Below are 27,017 nucleotides of genomic sequence, written 5' to 3' on the forward strand. Positions count from 1 at the left end.
ACCAAGTCAGGTCTGTTATGCAAAATTCATATCATTTGTCAAGGAAGATTGGGATATCGAAACATGGGACAGCTTTATCTACATGCATGTCTTAAGGATGTTGATTCTTCACCTACCCTGGACCCTCTGTGCTTGCAAAAATATCTCTCTTCTCTAGTGTTTCTCTAATGTTTCCACTGTGCTAGAAGATGCTGTAGAAGCCTCTTTCCCACAAGGCATCAGGTGTCCCACCCCCAGGAGCTGCCCCCACACCCTCTTCTGGCTGTTAGACTAATAACAAACGTTAAATCCCAGTACAACCTGGCCAGAAACATGCTAAGCCTGATAAGAAGGAATGAGAATATACACCTTAAGAATCATAAGTATTAGCTTGCTTTCACCAAAAAGAAATTACAAAACACTCCTGGCATTTGATTGTAAGGTTCTTTATGAAGGATACAACAAAAATTCATTGATTTGGGGGCTCTTGCTCAGGACATGGGACTCAACATCCTACCAAGACCCCGGGAAATAGAATAAACTCACTGCTGAGGTGGCTCTTAAAAGTATTGGGAAAAAAAAAAAAAAGGTTAACATCCATAGGTTTCTAAAAAATGGAAGCCAGGAGACTGTAAGTATTATAACAACCAGTAAACCTGATGTGTATCCCCTGCATCTGCGGCCTGAGTAGACTGAAATCTCACTCCAGATAAAAAATACAAAGCCAAAAGAGAACAGCTGCTGGAATCTGATGGATGAGCTTAAGGAGAGGTGACTTAGTTTGACAGGCTGTACCACTAGAGCTTGTCATAACAATAAAACCACATGAGTGCTTTCTGTGAACAAGATGGGACACCATAAGAGACATAGTCTGAATGAGATGGTGTTGGGCCCTGGCCTACAGGGTCTCCCGGAGGGCATAGAGAACTCAGCAGAGAAGCTGAAGTGCATTCCCACTTGTCTAAAGGATGAGGAGGAAAGAAGTAACACTCCAGAAAAGAAATGCATTCACCTAGCTGAAGAGAACCACTGAAGAAATTCTCCGAATAATAAGGGGGAATCTCTACAATACACACAGTAAAGACAACAAGATAGATATTGGTCTAACACAAAACTCTCATCTCCAGGTGGCTTGGGTTAGAAAATAGAAGAGGCCTCAAAGTTTAGACAATTACAGGATTGTATATTTTAATGATTAGATTGAGACTGGTTTTTGACCCCCTCAAAGCCATTTAAGTCATGATGGTTGCCTAAACTTTTATCCAGGAGCAAGGAAATTACTAGCCCAAATGAGTAAAGTGAGAAACAAAATAAACTTGCTTGGGATTGCATCACATAACTCATATTGGTCAACTTAATAGGTAAATACACCAGGGAAAATACTGATGGAGGTCTTGGTTAGCTAAAGCCACCAAACACTTAATCAGCTAACTGAAACTATTAAGTTATGTAACTAAGGCATGTAACCTTAGGTTGGACTGAGATCTCTACTGATTAATAGTGCAGTGTGAGAATATCTAATAATCGATTTTAGTTAAACTTTTTGTAACATTTTCATTCACTTTTTTCTTATCATATTTATTTTCATGGCCACAAATTCCATCAACATTTTGGATATTTTCCATTTAGATCACTTGCATTTCTTGAAAGTGGGTTAAGTAAATGGGTTTCCAAAAAAAGGGGCTTGAGAAATGAAATCATTATACAACCAATCACTTCTGTCTAAGGCCTTTAAGTTTCAGTGCCTTAAATTGCCTTTTCTCAAATTCAGAAATGATGGAACTTGAGAGATGTGGCTTTTGTTTTCTGTATCTTCCAGATATTGTATTCTTATGGATCCTCTCCAAGCTTACTGACAAACTAGTTGGCTGTTTTTAACACTCAGTGTAAAAGTGATTGACAGGTAATTAGTACTGGCAGTGAGTGGTTTGGCAGTTTCAGAAAAACAGGTAGATAAAACCATTTTGTTTACATAAGTTATTTTTTTACAGATTTTATTTATTTATTTGTCAGAGAGAGAGAGAGCACAAGCACGGAGAGCAGCAGGCAGATGGAGATGCAGGACACAGTCCCAGGACGCTGAGATCATGATCTGAGCAGAAGGCAGCTGCTTGACCGAATGAGTCACCCAGGGGCCCCTTGTTTATGTCAGTATAACAATTTTAAAGTATAAAAATTAATTTTATTTTTAATAAAGCACATTGTTTTCTCTAAGAAATAGTCACACTTTTAAAAGATGGCACTTCCAGAAATAGACCTTCAACTCTATGGTCAACTAATCTTCGACAAAGCAGGAAAGAATGTCCAATGGGAAAAAGACAGCCTCTTCAATAAATGGTGTTGGGAAAATTGGACAGCCACATGCAGAAAAATGAAATTGGACCATTTCCTTACACCACACACGAAAATAGACCCAAAATGGATGAAGGACCTCAATATGAGAAAGGAATCCATCAAAATCCTTGAGGAGAACACAGGTAGCAACCTCTTCGACCTCAGCTGCAGCAACATCTTCCTAGGAACATCGCCAAAGGCAAGGGAAGCAAGGGCAAAAATGAACTATTGGGATTTTATCAAGATCAAAACCTTTTGCACAACAAAGGAAACAGTTAACAAAACCAAAAGACAACTGACAGAATAGGAGAAGATATTTGCAAAGGATATATCAGATAAAGGGCTAGTATCCAAAATCTATAAAGAGCTTATCAAACTCAACACCCAAAGAACAAATAATCCAATCAAGAAATGGGCAGAGGACATTGAACAGACATTTCTGCAAAGAAGACATCCAAATGGCCAGCAGACACATGAAAAAGTGCTCTACATCACTTGGCATCAGGGAAATACAAATCAAAACCACAATGAGATATCACCTCACACCAGTCAGAATGGCTAAAATCAACAAGTCACGAAATGACAGATGCTGGCGAGGATGTGGAGAAAGGGGAACCCTCCTACACTGTTGGTGGGAATGCAAGCTGGTGCAACCACTCTGGAAAACAACATGGAGGTTCCTCAAAATGTTGAAAATAGAACTACCCTATGACCCAGCAATAGCACTACTGGGTATTTACCCTAAAGATACAAATGTAGTGATCCAAAGGGGCACGTGCACCCGAATGTTTATAGCAGCAATGTCTTAATAGCCAAACTATGGAAAGAACCTAGATGTCCATCAACAGATGAATGGATAAAGAAGATGTGGTATATATACACAATGGAATACTATGCAGCCATCAAAAGAAATGAAATCTTGCCATTTGCGATGACGTGGATGGAACTAGAGGGTATTATGCTTAGCAAAATAAGTCAAGCGGAGAAAGACAACTATCATATGATCTCCCTGATATGAGGAAGTGGAGATGCAACATGGGGGGTTAAGGGGGTAAGAGAAGAATAAATGAAACAAGATTGGATTGGGAGGGAGACAAACCATAAGTGACTCTTAATCTCACAAAACAAACTGAAGGTTCTTGGGGGAAGGGGGATTGGGAGAGGAGGGTGGGGTTATGGGCATTGGGGAGGGTATATGCTATGGTGAATGCTGTGAAGTGTGTAAACCTGGCGATTCACAGACCTGTACCCCTGGGGATAAAAATATATGTTTATAAAAATAAATAAATTAATTTTAAAAATAAATAAAATGTGGGCACCTGCTTCAAGGATGTGTCAGTCTGTTGGGTCTTGGCTACATAAATTTCCCAAGATGTGGTTCATCTTACCTAATGTTTCCACAATATTTTAATGTAATTTTTTAGTGTTTTTACATTGAAATTTAATTATTCTTAGTGTGCTATGTTATGTCTTGACATACAGATTATGAATTAAAATAAAAATGAGTAGGGGACACCTCAGTGGCTCAGTGGGTTGGGCAGCTGCCTTTGGCTTGGGTCATGATCTGGGGCCCTGGGATCGAGTCTGGCATCGGGCTCTTTGCTCATCAGGGAGCCTGCTTCTCTCTCCACTTCTACCTGCCACTCTTCCTGCTTGTGTGCTCACTCTCTCTCTCTGACAAATAAATAAATAAATAAAATCTTAAAAAAAAAATGAGTAGAACATATGTTGTATTGAAAATGAAATCAATTTTATATTGTACTTACTATGTACATGTAATTTTACATTTTATATACATTTATAAAGCTTGAAAATGAAAATTGTATAAAATACTATGTCAACCATTATACATGTATAAGATGAACACAACTTCACCATGAGTATCTGAATTCGGCTGTTTAAGGACAAATGAATTTATAAATTGGATGATTTTGTATAAACAGCTAAAATGAAATGAGGAAGAGGAAGTCCCATTATAAACAACTAAAATTTGAATGTTGCTGAATTCATGGTACATTTATTCTTCCTTCCCCACTTATTGTTTGTAGCTGGATAATGGAATGAAGCCCCTGAAGCTTTCATGTCATTTTCAAACACTGTACACTGACCTGTCTAATAAGTTAATTTATTTTCTCAATAAAGCACAAGGTAATTCTTTTCATTATAAAGTTGATAAAATGTGTCACTAAAGACAGAAAAAAAAAGCCTAAAGTATAAAACATCTTTCAAGGTTGTGGTCTTCAGTACAAAAATTAGTACTAATTTTGAGAGGCATGTCAATGAGAAAAAAAAAAAAAATTAAAGGTGAATGTGCTCAGAGAAAAAGCAGATCAAACATGCAGCATAATTCCTGTAATGAAAGATACTCTTTGTTGTGGCAGAAAGGACAAGCAATGAAGAGAAGCCCCCACTTCCATGTCTGCATTAGCGGCCTAATTTAATAAATGTGTTGAGTTTAGAGAACTTAGTTTTTGGTGTATATGAGAAAGGAGACCTCAAACAATTTGTTTGGTTGTTTAGTGATGAAAATTCATGCCCATGACACAATGAAAGATAATTTTTTAAATTTATTTTTAAAAATTTTATTTATTTATTTGAGAGAGAGAAAGGCAGTGAGAGAGCATGAGCAAGGAGAAGGTCAGAGGGAGAAGCAGACTCCCCGTGGAGCTGGGAGCCCGATTCAGGACTCGATCCGGGGACTCCGGGATCATGACCTGAGCCGAAGGCAGTCGTCCAACCAACTGAGCCACCCAGGCATCCCAAAAGGTAATTTTTTAATTAATACTATGTCTTTAATTGTGTCCCTCACAAAATTCATTTATGTGGAAGCCCTAACCCCCTCAATGTGCCTATATGTGGAGAAAAGATCTTTAGGAGATAATTAATTTTAAATAGGGTCATGAGAGTAGGACCCTAATCTCATAAGACCAGAGCCTTATAAAAAGAGGTAGGAAGAGCTGTCTCTCTCTCTCCACTGCACGAGGATGTGTGCAGTGAGAAGGTGGCCATCTGTAAGGCAGGAGGAGGGCTGTCACCAGAACCTAACTATGCTGCCCCCTGATCCAAGACTGCCAGCCTCCAGAACTATTAAAAAATAAATATCTATTAAGCCACCTAGTCTGTGGTATTGTGTTATGGAAACCCATGCTGATTAAGATGATTAACAATCACTTTGAGATTTGTGATGTAACTTGGAAGACCTAGTTTATGGAGCATTGGCTATAGGAACATGGAGAGCAGTGAAAATGTGTTCAGAGATCAAGAAATACTGTATATGAAATTCAAGGCAATAACAGTTTTAGCTATGAAGAACCGACAGTAGTAAATAATATACCACTTGATCTTGATTCAGTATTGGACCAAGAATGCAAATTGGGAAAGATGAAAGAATACAAACGGTAAGTTTAAAAATCACAGCCATTAAATATACATTTCTGTGTCAAGCTGATTTGCCAAGAAATGGACAGCAGGCACAAGATTTTGTGTATCCACACTGAATACACTGACCAATGATGGGTTCAAAAACTTCAAAAACCATCATTGTAAAGTTAAAAATGAGATTTGCAATGAAGATATCTTTATGAAAATAAAAATAAAACTAATTCTATAATCCCAAGTGAATTTCCTCAATGACATTACTCAACAAGGTAGTCAGTATTTCCACTGGCACAAATCTATTACTTTAGAGTCAAAATATCACAAATTTTCAGGGCACCTGCAACTCAGTCATTAAGCATCTGCCTTTGGCTCAGATCACTATCCCGGGGTCCTGGGATCCTGCCCCCCATCAGGCTCCCTGCTCGGCAGGAGGCCTCTTTCTCCCTCTTCCACTCTCCACACTTGTGTTCTCCCTCTTGCTGTGTCTCTCTCTGTCAAATAAATAAATAAAATCTTTTTTTAAAAATCACAAATTTTCAGGAAAATGAGAAATCACAGATTAAGAGAAAATATTTGCAAAAGACTTATTTGAGAAAGAACTGTTACCCAAATCATAAAAAGAACACTTTAGACTCAACAAAAAGAAAACAAACAACCTAACCAAAAAATAGCAGACCTGACAGATATGGCAAAAAGCATATGGAAATATGCACATCATATGTCATTAGAGAATTGAAAATTAAAACAATGAGATACCACTTTATGCCTACTAAAATGGTAAAAATCTGAAACACTGACCACAACAAATGCTGACAAATATCCAGAGCAGCAGAACTCCTGCTTGTTGCTGGCGGGAATGCCAAATGATATAGCTACTTTGGAAGACAGTTTGGCAGTTTCTTACAAAACCAAACATGCTCATATCATATAATCTGACAATCATGCTCTTTGTATTTACCCAAAGGACTTGAAAATATATTCCCACACAAAAGTGTGCACACAGATGTTTATAGTTCCCTTATTCATAATTGCTAAATCTTGGACGCAACCAAGATATCCTCTAGTAGGTGAATGGATAAATAAACTGTTGTCCATCCAGACAATGGAGTATGATTCAGCGCTGAAAAGAAATGAACCATCAAGCCATGAAAAGACATGAAGGAACCTTAAGTTCACATTACAAAGTGAAAGAAACCAATCTGAAAAGGTTGCATACTGTATGATTCCAACCACATGACATTCTAGAAAAAGCAAAACTATGGAGACCGTAAAAAAGATTAGTGAGAGAGAAGGTTAGGTGGGACAATGGCCAGAGCCCAGAAGATTTTTAGGGCACTGATGGTGAATACATGTGTGATACATTTGATAAGATCTACTTTTAAATCAATTTCCCATTTTTGTGTGCCTAAGTCATTTTTAAAAAAATGTTTAATATTGCCTTCTAATGGGAATAAAAATAATGCTAAGAATAGTATTATGTGCAAGTGACTGGAAGGTGAAAATAAAAATTGATGGAACACTATCTGACGGTTGACTTTCATTTTAACAAACACCTAAATAAAGAAGATTAAGACTCTGAGGGCACCTTGGTGACTCAGTTGGTTAAGTAAGCATCTGCCTTTATCTCCAGTCATGATCCCAGGGTTCTGGAATCAAGTCATGCATCCGGCTCCCTTCTCATCCAAGAGCCAGGTCCTTCCTTTCCCCTTGCTTGTTCTCTCTCTCTGTCAAAAAAATAAATGAAATCTTTTTAAAAAATTTTAAAAGATTCTGATATAGACTGGTTAAACAAGATTTTTGCTTCATTTTAATGACTGAAACTATTATAGACTTTATGACTTTATTGCAATGAGACATTTTATTAAGGAAAGTGATCGTGTTCCTTGGTGGCCTGACACTGAGGGACTGAACATAGAGCAAGGGAAAATAAACAGAAGTTCCAAAGGCTTGGAATGTGCCTGTCCACTTAGTAAACCAATTTCTTAGCTTAGAGCATTGTTTCTTGTTGCAAACCAGCCATAGGGTAACAGTACTTGAATAAAATAAGTTTTCATGGATTATCTGTCATTCAGGTCCTTATTTATGATGTAAAGCTGTCTTACTACAGATAACATTTTTCCCTTTCTGTCAAAAGTAAAATCATTAGTTCAACTCTAAACACATAAATTTCATTTTAAAAATGTCATTGCAAATAATGTCACCATAATCATATGAGTCCACACCGAATCAAAATTGGTATTTTTGAAACAAGAAAATATCTTTTAAAAAAATTTTAGTGTGGTTGATACACAATGCTACATTAGTTTCAGGTGTACAACATAGTGATTCAACTTCTCCATACATTATGCTATGCTCATCACTAGTGTAGCTGCCCTCTGTCACTTGACCACTCTATTACAATATCAATGACTGTATTCCTTACACTGTGACTTTTATTCCTGGGAGCTTTCGTTCTATAACTGGAAACTCCCCTTCACCCTCTTTGCTTATCCTCTACCCCTCCCCACTGGCCACCACCAGCTTGTTATCTGTATTTATAGGAATACTTTTGCTTTTTGTTTGTTTCTTCATCATAAACAAAACAAATCTTAAATAGAGCAGTGATTGAATTGCTTCTTGCATTTCCACTATAGGTTTTCAGTATAGCATTATCTAGACAGCAAACACTATGACTCAATGGATTTACTTTTATGACACTTCTTTTCAAATGAACTGTACATATTAAAACTATAGCAGATCAGAAAGTTGCTAAATAACAAGGTTTTCTAGTTGAACATTCAATAATTAGGATTTACCTTAATCTTAATGTTAGTTAACACCTAAAGTGGCAATAATAGTAATAATTTCAGTGTTAACCTTTACATGAATCCTAGGGATTATAAAAGTCCATTAACTTTATACCAAATTTTGTAAGGTACAGACTTCTTTAACCACCTGTTACTGCTCAAATTAAATCAATTTCAGAGAAATAGGGAACTTTCCTGAAATATCATTCCTCTTTGCCACTCTGTTCATTCATTTCATTTCAATGAAACAAATTTAATTTTGAAAAGTCTTGCATAGAAACCTTGGACAAAATCTCCTCTATTCCATTATAGTCTCTATCCCTCACTTTAAGAAATATTTAATTTATTTTGTCAGGCAATTCTAGCCATGCTGATAGGTAGAGTGGTAAAATATTGACATGGGTTAATTGGAGAAGTGATAAGGCAAGACATCCCTAACAGACTATTTCAAAAAAATGTTCACCCCCTGAAAGACTTACTATTAATAATTTCACTGATAATATGGTACGGCATCTTTGGCCATATTAGAATCAGAGGACCAGAAAGCATCTTCTCTAAAGGAAAAGATTTACTTCTTTTGACTCAGTTCCCTTATTCAACAGATGGAGAAACAAAACCTCAGCGATATTCAATTGTTTGGCGTAAGTCATCCAAACATACAAATAATAACACATACAGGACTAAAGGTTGTCTTCTGATTCCACGCCAGTCTACTTTTGTTTCATTAAGCTATTTTAGCAAGATCATCAAAATAATGTTTGGCTTGACAGAGTGATTTTGGCTTTCTTTGTCAGTTTCTTGTTTATCTAGCTCAAGGCCTAGAGCCAGCTGTAGCAGAGTGCACAGACTTCACCCTTGTCTATAGGGTAAATATCCTGTGGCAAATTCTATTATTCAAAAAATTCTGAACCATAAGGTATAACTGCCCCTGAGTGCCTTCAGGCTGAGGAGGACTTAATGTTCCTTCAGCAAAAGTCAGGAACAAATTTCATACTTTTCTAAAGGAGTAACACCCACCATTGGCAAAATTCCCACAGAGTACATGTCTGAAGATTATGGGTGCTACCAGGTGTTTTCCCAAAATACTTCTGATAACCACAACAAGGTGTATATTGTGATGTGACCAAAATGGGACACTAAGATTTCGTAACATGGTGGGGGCGAGCAAAACCCAGGGCACCTGGGGAAGGAACACATCAGACTCCTGCGGTGTCAGAAGCAGAGGCTTTAGGTATATTTGTCTTTGAGAAATGGCTCCTAGAGCCCTCCATAGGAGGGAACTACTGTGCAGCTCTTCTAACCTGCTGCCTCATGTCACTTTTTCCATCAGCTCTCTCCTGAAGCCTTTCATGGTAGAGAACATGGGATGGCCCAGCTCCTGCTCTTTCCAACCAAGAACATTTCCAGATGGCTGTATCTTTTAAGACAGATGAATCATCAGTCATTTCTTAATGGACCTTTCATTCAAAAAGTCAAATGGAAAAAAAAAGCCTTTTCACAAAAGCTCTTTCATACAATTTAAACATATTCAAATCCAACTCTCCTAAGCCCCCTTTAAACAAAGCCAATCTAGGGCTACCCTTAGGAGAAAGATAAACACATCATCATGCCCAGGAGATGGGTCAAAGAGAAACCGTGAAATATATAGAGTTTTTCAGATTAATCCATATCATTACCCACCCTTTGGTTCTCAATATAACCTAATAAAAAGCCTCATGAGATGAGCTCTATTATATGCCACTGCTTTTTACAATTTGTTTCTAATCTTTTAAATAATCCTACACTATTACACCTGTTTTATGAATGAGACAGTTGAAGTTGAAAAATATTTAGTGACTTTTCCCAAGTCATATAGGTAGCAGGGAGTCCCAGTATGAACTCACTTCTGACTACACCTGAACTTTGTGTACATTACGTGTAAAAAATCTTTAGAACTCTCTATAGAGTGCTTTAGGGGCAGAAGAGAGAAAAGGAGTGAGTTTGTAAGGAAGTAGGGGCTGGTTAGAAGGAGGAAAAAGGGCACGTCTTGAACTTTCCACCCCTATTTCCACTAGAGCACCTCCACTTTAATGATGATAAATGATAGGTAGATAGATAATAGATAGATGATTGATTGATATAAATAATATCTTTAATAATCTTTCTATGATATAGAAAGATTTTGAATAACATTTTATTTGAGTAAAGGAATAGACTTTTTCTTTCTTCCAAGTTTTTAGTTAAATTCCAGTTAGTTAACATACAGTATAGCATGAGTTTCAGGTGTAGAATTTAGAATTCACGCCTTAACATACAACACCCAGTGTTCAGCCCAAGTGTCCTCCTTAATCCCCATCACCCATTCAACCCATACCGCAACCCACCTCCCCTCCAGTAACCATCAGTTTGTTCTCTGTAGTTAAGAGTCTGTTTACGGTTTGTCTCTCTCTCTCTTTTTTCCTCTATGTTCATCTCTTTTATTTCTTAAATTCCACATAAAAGTAGAATCACTTTCTTTGTCTTTCTTGGACTAACTTATTTTGATAAGCGTAATACACTCTAATTCCATCCACATCCTTGTAAATGGCAAGATTTCATTCTTTTTTATGGCTGAGTAATAACTCACTGTGTGTACATATGTGTATACATAACTGGTTTTAGTGAGTCTGCAATAAGAAACCTACTTCACAAAGTAGAACAGATTTCTTTTGAGCATAATCATGGTAAAAGAAGCAAAAGCAGTAAAGGTAATCACATTAGTACTATTAGTACTATTAGTAACTATAGTAATAGTCAACATGATCTAGGGATTGCTAAACTTTGCAACATAATGCAAAGTTTTATGCATATTACCTGACTTGGGGCACCTGGGTGGCTCTGTGGGTTAAGCCTTTGCCTTTGGTTCAGGTCATGATCTCAGGGTCCTGGGATGGAACCCCACATCGGGTTCTCTGCTCAGTGGGGGGCCTTTTTCCTCCCCTCTCTCCCTGCCTGGCTCTCTGCTTCCTTGTGATCTCTTTCTCTCTCTGTCAAATAAATAAATAAAATCTTTAATTAAAAAAAAATTACCTGACTTAATTTTTTTCACTTCAATTCTCTGAGAAATAAAAGAGGTGAGTCCTTATTCAAGTAAAAAAAAAAAAAAGGTCTAGAAAAAATTTTATTTAAAAGATGCCCAAGGGGTTCTTTTCGACTTTCACTCCTGTCCAAGATGAAAGAACAAAAACTAGATTTAACCCCTCTCAAACAATGACAAAAATGAACATAATGCTTAGAACAACAGTTCCAAGACCCTGAACACTACACAAAAATGACAGCGTTTCTTCCGAGATGGAAAATTTAAAAAGTGAGCCTACAACATCTCCTAGCTTATTGCATGAAAGTCGGGGAACTCCTACTATGCTGGTGATCCCAGCAGACAAAGCTGAAAATCCAGGGAGAACAAAGTAGCTAGGCTATAAAATTCAAAGGGCCCAAAAGAGATTAAACATTGAAAAGCAACAAAGTTGGAGGATTACCTCTATATGGTTTCCACACTTAAGAGTTAGAGTAATCAATACAATGAGACATTGGCCTAAAGACAGACCAATACATTAACAGAACAGAATGGAGATTTCAGAAACAACCCATCACATGTAAACAACTGGTATTCCATAAAGTTACACATGTAATTAACTGAAAGAGGATCATCTATTCAACAACTGATGTGCAATTAAATATGGTATGCAGATACCAAGATTAAAAAAAAAAAGAACTTTAATGCATAACTTACACCATATTAAAAATTAACTAAAACTAAATGTATCTAAATGTAAAACCTAAAATTTAAAAACTTCTGGAAGAAAATATGAGAAAATATTTGTAACCTGAATTAGACAAAGATTTCTTAAATATGACACAAAAAGCATAATCCATAAAAGAAAAGATTGACCAGTCTGTTCAGATTTTCTATTTCAATGTATATAAATATATATATATATATATTCATAAATACAATGTCCAAAAAGAAAAAAGATTAGGCCATTTAAGACAACAAGGATGGACCTAGAAGGTATTCTGCTAAGCAAAAGAAGTCAGACTGAGAAAAACAAATACCATATAATTCCATCCATAACTGAAATCTAAAAAAAAGAATAGATAAACAGAAAGCAGAATCAGAGCTATAAATACAGAAAACAAACTGCTGGTTGCCAGAGGGGAGGGGGCAGGGAATTGGGCAAAATGGGCGAAGGAGAGAGGGAGATACAGGTCTCCAGTTATGGAATGACTAAGTCACAAAATAAAAAGTAGAGCATAAGGAATATAGCCAATGATATTGGCGAACATAACATAATGTATCAACCTCTCAAATGACTCAGTTTTACACCTGAAACTAATGCAACATTGTGTGTCAACTACATTCAATTTTTTAAAAACTTAAAAAAAAATAGAGACTGCTCTTCTCCTATTTAAAAAAAAAAAAGAAAAGATTGATTGATTGAACTTCATCAAAATTAAAACCTTTGACTCTTCAAAAAGACACTATTTTAGGAGAAAACATTTGCAAAACATATATTTGATAAAGGATTTTATCTGGAATATACAAAAACTCTTACATTCAATAATAAGAAAATAAGCAAACCAATAAAAAAGTTCAAAAGAGGGGCATCTGGGTGGCTCAGTGGGTTAAAGCCTCTGCCTTCGGCTCAGGTCATGATCTCAGGGTCCTGGGATGGAGCCCTGCATCAGGCTCTCTACTTGGCAGGGAGCCTGCTTCCTCCTCTCTCTCTCTGCCTGCTTCTCTGCCTGTTTGTGATCTCTTTCTGTCAAATAAATAAACAAAATCTCTATATAAGAAAATTTCAAGAGATGTGAAAAGACACTTTATCAAAGAAGATATAGGAATGGTACATGAACACATGAAAAGATGCTCCATACCATTGCTCATTGGGTTAATGTATCTTAAAACAATAGTGGTATACTAATACATACATATTAGAATGGCTAAAATTAAAAAGACTGCTCACAGAAAGTGGTGAGAATGTAGAGATTAAAATTTTTATCCACTACTGGTTGGAATGTAAAATAATACAACCACTTTGGAAAACAATTTCTTATAATGTCAAATATACACTGAACATACGATCCAGACATTGTACTCCTAGATATTTACCACCTCTACTCACAAAATGAAAACATGTCTGCAGAAAGACTTGTACACAAATGTTCTGAGCAGCTTTATTAAAATATCCAATAACTAAAAGGGTAAATGATAACACATTGTGGCACAATGATTCACTGGAATACTACTCAGCAATAAGAAAACAGTGAATCATTGATACAAAAAAAAAAAAAAATGACCCAATCTTAAAATAATTACACTGAGTAAAAGAAGACAAACATTAAGAGTATATACTGTATGACTGCCTTTATATAATATTAAAGAATACAAACCAAGCTACAGTGACAGAAAGCAGAATAATTGTTACCTGCAAATGTGAGGAAAGAGCAAGGGAGGGAGGGAAGTATTTTAAAGGGACGTGAGGAAACATCTGGAAGATGATAGATGTGTTTATTATCTTGATTGTGGTCATGGTGTCATGAGTTATAAGACACATTCAAAATTTGTCAAATGGTACTTTTCATACATATGCAGTATATTATATGTCAATTATGTTCCATAAAGTTGTGAAAGAAAGAAACAAAGAAAGGAAAAAGAAGGAAGGAAGGAAAGAAGGAGGGAAGGAAGGAAGGAAGAGGGCCATCTGGCCCTTTTCACACGATCCTATAAACATATAAAAGAGGGGAAGGGAGGAAAGGAGAGAGGAGGAAGGAAGGAAGGAAAGAAAGGAAGGAAAGAAAATTCTAGCTTCAGATTTGTCCTGGTGAAACTAGATTGACATTAAAGTTTGATAATGAGGCACAGAAATAACTCAGTATCTGTTTTGTAATTGTTATTTCAATGTAACTTCACTGATTTAAATACATTCTGATTTAGAAAATGCCTCCATCAAACTTACTTCTTTCTATAAAAAAACTTCTTTGAAAATAATCCTTCTTGCTTGTATTGAGAAAGGTCAAGTTAAATTGAATTGAAAGCAAAGGTTTCATGTCTGTCTTCAAACTTGGAATTGAGCAGGTTACAATTCATCCCAACCATTCTATTGCAAGGAAATCACTTAGACCTTCTGAAACCTACTGAGATGCAAATTAACCAGCTATTTCCAAGAGCACTAATCACACTGGCTTGTCAACTTCAAGTGCTTTATTAACAATTTCCTGGGCTGACCTTCCTTACACTCCCAGAGTCTCAAAGGAAAAAAAATGTAGAAATAACAAAAGGATTTAAATTTCTCATATCTCAGCATCAATTAAGGAAAATATCATAGTACTTAACTCTGAACCTTTTGAGAACTCTTGAATAGATTTAGTATCAAAACAAATGATTAATTTGATAATAAAGACATTCATGGGTATGATATCATTGAGAATTGTACTATGCTATTCCCACACTGATCTTGTACTTCATTCTCCTTTTCTCCATCTGGCCCTTTGCACACTATCCTATAAACATTATCTCATTATACAATCCTCTGCTGTAGTCACAATCCTATATGAAACAAGGGGAATTCCACTATCCTCCAAGGGTCATATCCTGTTAAGAAGAAACTTGGAAAAGATAGGTCAAATTGTTAAATGAAGGATATAGGAAAGGATGACTTTTAAAAAATATTTATGAATATCTAGGTTAAATATAATATTTAAGATGTTAGATAAAGCCCTAGAATTTCCAAGCAAATAGAAGATAGAGTATATAATAACAGATTATTATACTGATGCATTGCTCAGGCAAATCATTCACTTTCAATGGACAAAGTCCTTTGCCTATATGACAACTATATTGGCAGAAAAATTAATATTTATTATCTAGTATGTCCATTCATGGGATTTCTATCTCATATTTTGTCTAATATTTTAAATCACTGTTTGTGATTTCTATATCCACAAGGCCAATTGTGGATATATCTTTATGTATTTTTACCCATGAGCCAATGTCTTGCAACATTCAAGTGGGCTATGTTTGATAATTGACCCTCCCAAGCATATGATTATATCCACTATCATCTGATTAACTTAGTCACTAATGACTTTTGGCAGAGTTCTAAAAAATCAGGAAATCATCCCCATCATATTTAAATATTCATGAGCTTCTTGTGTAAGTAACTACTAGCAGATGAACACCATGAGAACTCTATACACAAAAATAGAGGCAACAAGAGTAACAATTCCAAAATGGAATAAAAAGATGTAACTATTGAGACTTCCTACAACCATTTCTCCTAGAACTTTTTGGGTATGGTACAGTATTAATAAGCCTGAGGTAAATGGCAGAGGGGAGACCTAAGACCTTCCACTTACACTGAATTCTGCACAATTGCATAGATTTACTCCTTTTAAAAACTACAAGAAATCAACAGGTTGTTTTCTTGGAGATAAAATATCACAAACTTCAACAGTGTAAGAAATAACAGTTATACTACCCTCTCTGATAATCACCAAGCTCTCTCAGGATATGAAGACTATAAGAAGCACCTCAAAAATCAGGGAAAAGCTAATCATTCCTGTATTTTGAGCAACAAGACATAAGATTATTTAAATTAACAAGATGTATCTTTTGAGGAACAGTTGGTGGTTTTTAACTGGTGCTTACTTTAGTAGAAGTACAGAGTTGAATATACTTTGGTATTTCTTTTTCCTTTCTTTTCTTTCTGTCTTTCTTTCTTTCTTCCTTTCTTTCTTTGTAGGCTCCAAGCCCAGCATAGAACCCAACATGGGGTTTGAACCCATTACCTTGAGGTAAAGATCTGAGCTGAAACCAAGAGTTGGACACTTAACCAGCTGAGCCATCCAGGTGCCTCTTATTGTGCTTTTCCAGTTGATAACTCTTTTCCTATCTCTGTTGATTCTGTTTTGTTTCATCTTGACCAAGAAGTCATTGTGTATTTTATTACCAACTGAGTCACCAATCTTGAGTTATAAAAGATTCCAAAGTCTTGGTTTTTATGCACAAATATTGATCTTTAAGACTTATTTTCAAAACCAGCCAGTCATTATTCACTACCCTACTGATGTTTTTGGTAATGGGTCACTATCCACTTTGTGCTTTTCTGTTCTTAGTCACTCTCTGCCTCTACCTTGAAGAGTGACTTCTTCCTTTATCTAATTTTCATTTTCCCTCACCCATGGGTACAGATCATCTCTCACCAGAAAATGTATGTACATTCTTTGTATATCACACCACTTCCAGGGGAAGGAAGATTGGTAAGAAATAATTTTTTTTTGAAGATTTTATTTATTTATTTGACCGAGATCACAAGTAGGCAGAGAGGCAGGCAAAGACGGAGGGGAAAGCAGGCTCCTTGCTGAGCAGAGAGTCTGATGTGGGGCTCGATCCCAGGACCCTGAGATCATGACCTAAGCTAAAAGCAGAGGCTTAATCCACTGAGCCGCCCAGGTGCCCCAAGAAAGAATGTTAATGCATTAATTTCTTGAAGCTCTTGGACTTTTAAATTTAAGATATGGGTAAAGAAAAAGTAATTTGTTGTTAATTATAGCTATTCATTTAACCTCCTTAGTCAAACCAAGCAGCATGAAATTTATGAATGACATTGAGTTCTTTTGGCCAATTATGCAGTTTGCAATTTGTTCCCAAAGAGGATGTTTCAGGTTGCAAATACTAATTGGCTTTCAGTAAGTACCAGTGAGTGTGCTGAGCTACATGTCTAAGGAAAGAAGTCAGGCAGCAGAACTCCCTGCTATTCAACAGTGTCCAGGCCTTGTATATCTAATTCAAAAGCACTATTTGACAGGAAAGACCTTATTGTCACAATATCTCCTGGTTGGTGGTGTTTTTCTAGTAAAGTTAACTTTTCACCTGAAGGCATCATAATTCACTTGAAGAGCAATGACTCATAGGAACTGGGAAGAAAAGGAGAACTGACGAATTTCCTGAATACCTCTGCCTATTGCTCATATAATTGGCATTTTACTACAAACACCATTTTATTTTCAGGAGATATTATAGGGAGTGGAATTATTTGGACACCCTTTTGGGTGACAAAAATGTGGTGGCCTTTAACCATGCTAAGAGTATAAGACAGTGAAATACAAAGTTTTCAGAGTCAAACAGTTTACTTGAAACCCAGCTCTGGCATATATTAACTATATGACATTTGGAAAACGACATAGTCTCTGAGTTTCCATTTCTTCACTAGTAAAACCTGAATAATGATAAGACTACTGACATTACTGGGTTCTTAAAGGGATAAAATGACATAATACATACAATCCTTATACGGCCCTTTGCCAAACTCTTTCACATATTTTATCAATAAAGTTTTTGTATCATTATTATTATTCCAAGAATGTTTACTAATAGTTCGGCAAGCCACTTCACGCTATAAAAAAAAAAAAAAAAAGGGAAACTAAGACCTAGGGGATTAAATACTTTGCCCAGATCATGTCAAGTTAGTGACAGTTAAGACGAAACCTACATTTCTAAATTCCAGAGCTGCATTCTTTCCATAGTTATAACTCCTTTCTGCCATTGCTTCATCAAGCCTATTTTTACTTTAGAGTTAGGATCATCAATTCATATCTCATGCAGCTGGTAGAGGGAGGTTATTCTGAGTAAGAAAGAACATTCATATATTAAAATAAAGAAACATGGATATATGGTTTCCTGGTTAGATTTCAGAATCCATTTTAACAGACCATCTCTACAATGAACTGGAGCTCCCAAAATGCTGTACCCTCGAGGTTAAGGAAAACTAGAAGTAAGAAAGCTGGTACATGGAATTTGGGTGCACATTTAACTTTCTTGGATCAAGGGATCTCAAACTTGGTTTAAGTAGTCGCAGACTGGTATCTGGTACCTGACAGAGCAAAGGATGTATTTGAAAGAATATATATTCTTTGAAAAAAATCAAAGAAAGAAACTTTTTCTGAAAGAAACTACTTTCATAATATACTTCAAATCACTCTTGCCTTTTTTCACATGCAATATTTAACATACTTTCAAAAATAATGGAGAACACAGGAAACTTGAGTTTGTAAGTTAAAACCAGAAGAAAACTGAAAGGCAAGTAGAAGCAAGGAGACTTCAGATAACAAAATTTTCAAATGTATATGATAAAACAATCATGCATAAAGAAGTAAATGTATTTGTTGACAGTCTCAAATTCTAACTAACTTGTAGCCATAATAAATATTTTGTTGGGGCACCTGGGTGGCTCAGTTGTTAAGCATCTGCCTTCGGCTCAGGTCATGATCCCAGGATCTTGGGATCGAGCCCCGCATCGGGCTCCCTGCTCTGCTGGAGAGCCTGTTTCTCCCACTTCCCTGCTTGTGTTCCCTCTCTTGCTGTCTCTCTATATATCAAATAAATAAATAAAAATCTTAAAAAAAATATTTTGTTTACCAAATTTAGGATAAAAGGAAGAAAAATCCGACAAATCAAAAAGAGATGGTCATCCTTCCTATGATAATAATATATTAGTATTCTTCATATAAAGTGTATCAATGATTAAAAACACTCTTCTTCCTTGACAAACAATGACACAGTAACTCAACAAGTTAATTAGAAAAAAGCTTTGTCTGATCAGCGGGTTTCACTTATGGTGTTTGTTTATGGTGTTTGTAGGGAGAAGCAACTTCAACAGTATACTGTATACAGAGCAGTGTGACAGAAATAAGTATATTTCTATTAGTAAAGATTAATCATTGGTCAGAACTATATTGTGTAAGGTCAGAGTGTCAGCAATGTCCTTCCAAGACCATTTTAGTGAATTTTCTAAGGGTCACCTTTATTTACTTATTTTTTTAATATTTTATTTATCTATTTGACAGGAGAAAGAGCACAAGAGCACAAGCAGGGGAAGCAGGAGAGGGAGAAGCAGGCTTCTGGCTGAGCAGGCAGCCCGACATGGGGCTTGATCCCAGGACCCTGATATCATGACCTGAGCCAAAGGCAGATGCTTAACTAATTGAGCCACCCTGGGCGCCCCTCTAAGGGTCACCTTTAAAAACTATAGAGGACAAACTGATGGTTACCAGAGGGGAGGTAAGTGGGGCGGTGTGTTCAATAGGTGAATGGGATGAAGGACCACACCTGGGATGATTAGTAAGTACTGACCACAGAACTGTACACCTGGAACTACCATTACACTGTATGTTAACTAACTGTAATTTAAATAAAAACTTAAAAAAATAAAGTAAAAAAGGCTTGAGTAGGAACTGTAAGTAGGTATGGTCAGTATGAGGATAATCCTAGAGTATTTAACTAGAGTATAGCTGTAGCATTTAGAGTCCCTCTTATGAGACTATTGTATAATAACCTGTTTACCTGTAATGATGCTTCCTTCTGGGCCCATGCATCTTTTTACCTTAATGTGCAAACGAGTTGCTGGGGCTTATTAAATGGCAGATCTGATTCTCGATGGCTGGGGTGGGCCTGAGATTTCTAACAAGATTGAAGCGATGCTGCTGCTGGTCGATGGGACTAAGAGAATGCAAAGTAAAGGTTTTCAAACTTCAGCATGTGTTAGAATCACCTGGAGGGCTTCTTAAAACACAAAGTCCTGGACTTGATAGCAACTCCTCTGACTCAGTAAATCTAAGTTGGTACCCGAGAGTTTTCATGACTAAAAAATTCCCTAATAATAATCACGATATTGCTAGCCCCCATGCCAGAATTTGAGATCCACCAGTCTAGGGTATAGAATTTGGAACAGGCAACAGACCATGCCAAAGAACACAGCAGGAAATGTCTGTTCATCTTCCAACACTCAAACCAATCAAGCTTCCCTTGAGAAAGCACCACTAGGAGCCCGAGCAAATAAGCTCTTTTAGAGTATCTCATCCGGTAATTAGTTCTCATGATTGCAAAACATGTCACTGATACGGGGGATACAGCAGCTTCTAGAACCTGGGCAGCGAAAGGTTTCATCAGCTGGATATTGTTTGAAGTTTGTCATTGAATATTACAACCAGGTACTGAACATCATTTTACTCTTTTGATTTCAGATGGACAAACAATGTAGGGCCATTCCACAGCCATTATTTCAGAAAAGAAATTGGGAGCTGGGGGGTTTATTTGAGAGTACTCCATTAGTTGGTGGCACAACTGAAATCAGAAAAGACCACTGGCTCCAATGGTATAAAATGGAATACTCTTCTCTAGTATGTTATGATTCCACCTAAATTATTCCTCCTTAAAGAAGATATTCTTTGAGGTGTAGGGATAGACTATGTGTTTGGGAGAGGAGAATTCACTCAGTGCTCTTCTGAGAGTAATCAGGCAGCAGATCAGTGACTATTTCCTGACAGGGTACATAACTCACCTCAGCTAATGGGGAAAAAGAAAAGGTGGTATAGGGAAAACTAGCTTTTTTGGAACACTGGTTACTTTCAGACACTATTCAACACACTCTATCCCACATATAGATGTGTCCTTCTTTTGACGGCCCAATTTATGGCTTTTTTACTTTATGATGGTGTGAAAGTGATCTGCACTTAGAAACCATCTAAGCTTTGAGTTTTTGAATTTGGACCTTTTCCCTGGGCTAACAATATGTGGTATGATATTCTCTCATGGTGCTGGGTTGGGGCAGCGGCCACAGGATCAAAAATTGGTAAAAACTGATAAATTACAACCACTCTGCACCCATAGCATACAACTGACCCAGTTTCTAGTTTCACCTTCCTTTAATCCTCCACAGTACTAGCAGAATAGTTTCCAAGAAGACACCTGACCCCCTAAACCACACCCCCTGCCATCAGGATCCTCCAAATTTCAGACATCCTGCATAGTATCGTCACCCTTTCATGGTCCTGTCTGTTCATCTTTCTTAACCTTGATTTTCTTCTCCCCATGAGGTTTACTGCATCCCACTAGTGTTCTAAACACAACATGCTACATTATGCTTGTGTGCATTGTCCAGGCTTTCCCAGGAACAGTAAGTATAGTTTATAGCTTTTGGGTAAATGGCCTATTACCTTCTGGAATATAGGGACTAAACAGATGCAACAGAATCACTTGTAAGATTTCTTTCCTTTTTCCTTTCCTTTTCTTCCCTTCCCTTCCCTTCCCTTCCCTTCCCTTCTCTTCTCTCCTCTCCTTTTTCTTTCTTTCTTTCATTCTGCCATGGTGTAGGGAAGTGCAGAGGGAGAGGGACAGAGAATCATAAGCAGGCCCCATGCCCAGCACAGAGCATGATGCACAGTTCCATCTCATGACCCTGAGACCATGACCTAGGCCAAAACCAAGAGTCAGCTACATAACTGACTGAGTTCCCAGGCACCCCTACTTATAAGATTTCTTACGAAAAATTTAGTCTCCATGTTGCCACAAACCCTAGTCATGTATCCAACTGGAGTCTTCCTAAATATTAGTTCTTTTCTTCCTTTCTTTTCTTTTTCCTTTCTCTATAATTAGAAAGCAGCAAATGCCCTCAGCCCTGTCCTCTGCAGCTATGTCCTCAGCCCTGGAACTGGTACTAAGATTTCAAAAGTTTAGTTCTTCAAAACCTGTGAGGATCAGAAATAAACTCATATCATGTGCCTACTATGGGTCCTGTACTCTAAATGCATAAAGTATAAAGAAGTACTTTGCAAATTTTCATATGCTTACAAATCACCTTTGGTGATCTGTGTTGGGGCTGAGATGGGATTTTTCTGTGAATTCTCAAATGATATTATTGGTTCTGGTCCACAAAGTGCAATTTGTGTAGCAGGAGTCTGTTCTATTACAACACATTTCCTGATAGATGTGACATAGTGTTCTAAATTCCCACAATTATTTTTCCTCTGTGAATATCCTGTACAAGATTTAGTCTGTAGCTGATGACACAGTATGTCATGTTTAGAGGTGAATCACTTACCTGTTCAAGCTCCCAAGGATGGGAGCAGCCATTAATGAGGTATGCACGTTTTGATTGGTGGGAAAAAGGTGATAGGACAGCAAAACCTCTTCCGAGCAGGAGGCTTGGCAAGGAGCACCAAAGGTGAACATCTTCACAGTCATCATGACTATCACTTCATGAACATTGTCACGTGCCCATGTAGTCACTTTACATGCAGTTAATAATGCACACAGTGTTTTACAAAGTAACTACATTGTCTATTTTGCAATGGCCCAAGATGGGCTTTTCCTAAATCATGTATGAAGTGTTTCCCTTTTTTGCTTCTATTTGGCACAGAAAACATTTACAATGTTTCATCTATATAAAAAATGGGGGTGCCTGGATGCTCAGTCAGTTAAGCATCTGACTCTTGACTTTGGCTCAGGTCATAATCTGGGGTCCTGAGACCGAGTCCCACATGGGTCTCTGTGCCCCGAAGGGAGTCTTCTTGAGATTCTCTCTCTCCCTCTGCCCTACCCCTGCTTGCTCGCACTCAATCTCTCTCTCTCTAAAATAAATAAATACAATCTTTAAAAAAACAAAACAGAACAATTTTTGTCTACTGAGGCTAAGCCATAGGCATAGGATACCATTTTGCTTCAAGAATGACTTTCATCCACTGACCTGGGTTGAAGTCTGACACACCGTTTCTCTGATTTTCTGGTTTAGGCCTCCGCAGAGCAGATGTGTTGGTTATTTTTGCCCAAGGTCTAACACACTCTGATCCCAAGGAAACATATTGTACTTCGACCACATTTCCTCTGTATTCAGAGTGGCCTGAGGCTGAGCTTTTTCTTCCAATGGCACTCTGAACTCCTCATTTTCAGTGAAACACATAGGCCACAATGTCTGCTCCAGTCGAACAAAGATCACTATAGAGATGAATATGTTCTAGTTCCTGATATTTTTTTTAAAAAGCATATGTACACATGCCAAAAATCTTTGTTAAGAGTTTCCAGAAAGCTTGCTGGAAAATCAAAAGACTACTGGCACGTACAGGACCTTGGGGAAAAGCAATAAGCTAACCTAGTAGCCAGAGTGTCTTCTAGATGTATTTCCTGTCCTTTCAGCTACTCAAAAAATATTTATGAAGATCTTAAGGTGGTGGAAGACACTGAATCTTTATCTGCATATTCACTTGTATGCATAGATAGATAGATCGTCATAAAATCTACATTTATAAAAATGCATGAGCTTCTGTGTAGCATGTTTTGTATTGTAAGGCATAATGCCCACTAAAAGTTAATTATCTGAAAATGACAAGATGAAAACCAGTATTTTTAGTTCACAAGGCTCTTTGCCATCTAACTTGGTTGACCGAACAGAATTCATCTTGTGCATACTAACAATATTGAACTATCTGTTGTTCCTTGTGTGTTCCAAGCATTTTTGCACCTCTGTCCTTTTTTGTCCAACACATTTTCTTTGCCCGGAATATCTTACTCTACAGTTTTCTTCCCATGAATTCCTATTTACCCTTCAAAGTCCAGTTCAAATATCACTTCGTCTCGGTACCCACTTCTCAGAATTAATCACTTCATATTTGATCATAATGTTATACTTTGTATGAGTTTTTCTTATCATACTTATCATACATTACAATATAGTTATTTGTTCACATGTCTGTAAGCACCTTGGATAGCTATTTCAAAGCCAGATTTGTCTTCAGTTACAAACCTACAGTTTTAACTATTATGCTATTCTAATTCCACAACTTTGTGATTTACTAAAACTCTGCGATCAACCTGAATGTATACTGTGGGTGATATAGCAGAGATAACTCGTTAGCACTCTTCTGGGGAGGTAGTTACCCTCCAGTCAGCACCATAGGTTTATACAAATAACAACAGGCAAATGCGCTAAGTGCCATGCAGGCATATATGCAGCCCACAGCTTCATTCCACAGCACCTGACTACATCTCTGTTTCTAGCAGAAAATCATGTACTGTGTAAATGCATTCTTCAAATGTTTGTTTAACCACTAGTAAATACCAATTTTATTCCAGAAACCAAGACAATCTACATTGTTCTACTCCATTACAAAGAGGGAAGAGTAAGCCAAATGTGAATAATCTCATGCCATCCCCATCCATAACAGGCCATTGAGGCAGTAGCGACAGAAGCATGCTAGCAGTCATTGAGATAAAGCTTTAGGGGGAAAAAAGGGTACAACCAGAAATAAGCTTGAGTTTTTGGTGTTTATATAAGAACTAGTTTCTGCTTCTTTTGTAGAAATCTCCTTTAACCAATTTATAGATGTTGTTCCGTTATGTTATAAATAAAAAGGAAGGGTTAAAACAAACAAACAAAAGCCAACAAAAACAAACAAACAAAAGTCCCAAACCATGAGAGACTGTGGACTCTGAGAAAAAAACTGAGGGTTTTGGGGTGGAGGGGGATGAGCCTGGTGGTGGGTATTATGGAGGGCATGTATTGCATGGAGTACTGGGAGTGGTGCATAAATAATGAATTTTGGAACACAGAAATAAAATAAAATTAAATTAAATTTTTAAACCCTCAAAACTTGAATTGGAAACAGAATCATTTTCTCTATTTTTTTAAGTTGTTTTTATTTTAAAGATTTTATTTATTTATTTGACAGAGAGAGCCATCATAAGTAGGCAGAGAGACAGGCAGAGAGAGAAGGCAGGCCCCCTGCTGAGCAGAGAGCCCCATGTGGGGCTCGATCCCAGGACCCTGAGATCATGACCTGAGCCAAAGGCAGATGCTTAACCATCTGAGCCACCCAGGTGCCCCTATTTTCTCTATTTTTGCCTAGATTTCTGGATTCTGTGTGACCTTGGTTAAACAATGTCCTTTCTCTGGATCTATTTTTTTTTTCCTTAAGATTTATTTATTTATTTGAAAGAGAGAGAATGGGGGCAGGGGCAGAGGGAGAGAATCTTCAAGAAGACTCCCTATTGAGCACAGAGCCTGACATAGGGTTTGATACCATGACCCATGAGATCATGACCTGAGCAGAAACCAAGAGTTGGACTCTTAACTGATTGAGCCACCTTGATGTTCCTGGACCTCATTTTTATTTACAAAGTGAGGAGATTAGACTAGATTATTTCTACAGCATTTTAGATTTGTTCTAAAAGTAGCTGCTATGTTCATGTGTTAAACAAATGTACTGCTATGTTTGGGATACTGGAGGTTGCTTGCATATAGGGAGATATTAATTCATTCATTCAACAAGTGCTTATTGGGAGACTAAAATGTGTCCAAATTATTCTATATGATCAGAATCCATCAGAGAACAAAACTGACAACGTATGCTTCACTTTGTGTGACTGTGACCTTTACTTTCAAGCCATGCACAGAAACAAGAATCTATATAGGTTACTTTCAGGGAATCAAAATGTAAATTTTGATTTAAAATAAAGGTAAATAAAATGCCTTCCAAAGTATCATTCTGTCTCAGGAAACTCTTCAACCACACCGCTCCTCGATCTTCTGCGAATACTGTGTGAAGAGTCATGTTGTAATGTGTACCCTCTTCCAGGGCAAAGCTCCCCTTTGTCAGTAGTGCTTGAGCTGGTCTAACCTGGGCCATTGTCTTATTTGTAGTGGCTTCCTTGTTCATTGGTTGGCTCTGTGGTCATCTCTACTGGGGTCACATTCAGTCCTTCTTTTGTCCACAGATAGGACGTTGGTTAAAGGTTTCCCTGGAACTTTGGCAGTTCTCTTTTAAAATACTCTTCTGTTCCCTCTTATTCTTACCACATGGAGAGATCATTCACATCCGTCACTAGCCATCACTTAGGAAAGGAACATTTTATAGAAAAGAAACAATTCATGCCCTCTCCAGGGACCTTCTTTTACTTGACTTGCAGGGATCTGTCATCAAAAATCAATAACTCACTTCAAATTTAGTGGTAGACAATATTATGGTGGAAAGAAAGGCTGTGAGGTGGCCAAGAGCTTGTTGCAGAAGTTGTACAGGGTTTTCAATCTTCGAGCTTCAGATTCTAGGCAAAAAATATTATGTAACTCAGAGTGTTGTTATGAAGACTGTATCAGATAATGTGCAAATGCAGCTATTACCAAGTATTACATAGCTGATATATCCATCAACAATTGCAAGGAAGGACACCATAACATGCAAGTGAATGGCCAGTTACAAGTTATATACAATGTTCAAATATGAGAAATTTTTCAATAATGAAGATAAAACCTAAGAAAGGTGAATTAATCAAGTTGCTAACTTTTTGAAATTTCTAAGTTCCAACACAACTGTTAGTTCTTTCACTAATATCCTATCTTAAGTTCTATAATGAAATCAACTGTTTCTCCAGATGGAAAATTCTAATTTTCCAGATGTCAGGAGGCCGTGTCTCATTTTACTGACTGGCTCACCAATGAGCCAAAAAAGCCATCTTGGTGAAGGAAGTGCCAAGAACTGGGCTTAAGTCACAGATTTAGCACTTCATCATCTGCATGACTTTTAGTATGTTGACATATTTAGACACAACTTTTCTCAGCAGTAAAATGGTCATCTCTAGCTGTTTTACCAGTCTGGCAGGTTTTATGTAAACATAAAAAATTCACCAGCTTTGTAAATCTGGGAATTTTATCAACATCAGTGATTTTGTTATTCCCCTATTACAAATAGAGT

This window comes from Mustela erminea, chromosome 6 (assembly GCF_009829155.1).
Source record: "Mustela erminea isolate mMusErm1 chromosome 6, mMusErm1.Pri, whole genome shotgun sequence".
Taxonomy (NCBI): domain Eukaryota; kingdom Metazoa; phylum Chordata; class Mammalia; order Carnivora; family Mustelidae; genus Mustela; species Mustela erminea.